Source organism: Cynoglossus semilaevis, unplaced genomic scaffold (assembly GCF_000523025.1).
Source record: "Cynoglossus semilaevis isolate Cse_v1.0 unplaced genomic scaffold, Cse_v1.0 C18914694, whole genome shotgun sequence".
Taxonomy (NCBI): Eukaryota; Metazoa; Chordata; class Actinopteri; order Pleuronectiformes; family Cynoglossidae; genus Cynoglossus; species Cynoglossus semilaevis.
In genome coordinates, this window is record NW_007590996.1 from 1 (window position 1) to 602 (window position 602).

General features: G+C 45.3%; 1 pseudogene; it reads right to left on the reverse strand.

Moving 5' to 3' along the window:
- Nucleotides 1-6: 6 nt before the first annotated feature.
- Nucleotides 7-487, reverse strand: LOC103399601 (solute carrier organic anion transporter family member 3A1 pseudogene; annotated as a pseudogene).
- Nucleotides 488-602: the final 115 nt, after the last annotated feature.

Genomic DNA, 602 nt, shown 5'->3' on the forward strand with positions numbered 1-602 from the left:
GCTTACCTATGTAGAGTGAGGAGTCTTTTTTTTTTACATGATCGTCGATATAGGACACTCCCAGTGGCTGCACAGGTGTAGCTCCGATCCCCAGCAGGACCTGGGCTCCAATCAACAGCAGGTACATCATGTTGGTGTTGGCCTTGTTGGCACACATTGCGTCTTCAAACTGGACGTCCTCGCTGCTGGTGTTGCTGCAATAGTCCCGACCCAAGTCAGTTCTCCACATCTCCCTTATCTCGTATTGATTCGTCAGAAACTCTGGAAGTGCCGAGAGGAAGGCACCGAACGCCATGACGATGCCTCCATAGCCTATCAGACGTGGTCGGTGCGCTTTTGCCCCAAAGTAGCTGACGAACAGGATAAGTGCCAGGTTGCCTATCTCAAAACTGCTTGCAATCACACCGACATCGGCACTCTGCAAATTGAAGCGCCGTTCCAATGTGGTTAGCACGCTCACCTTAAAAACGAGAAGGAAAACCAAAAAAAATTATACCAACATCAATAGAATGAAGCATAATGCACTGCTATACAGAAATTATTAAAAAGATTATTTAAGATAAAATTAAGATATTTACAGGTTTAAAGGATTCATTTGCCAA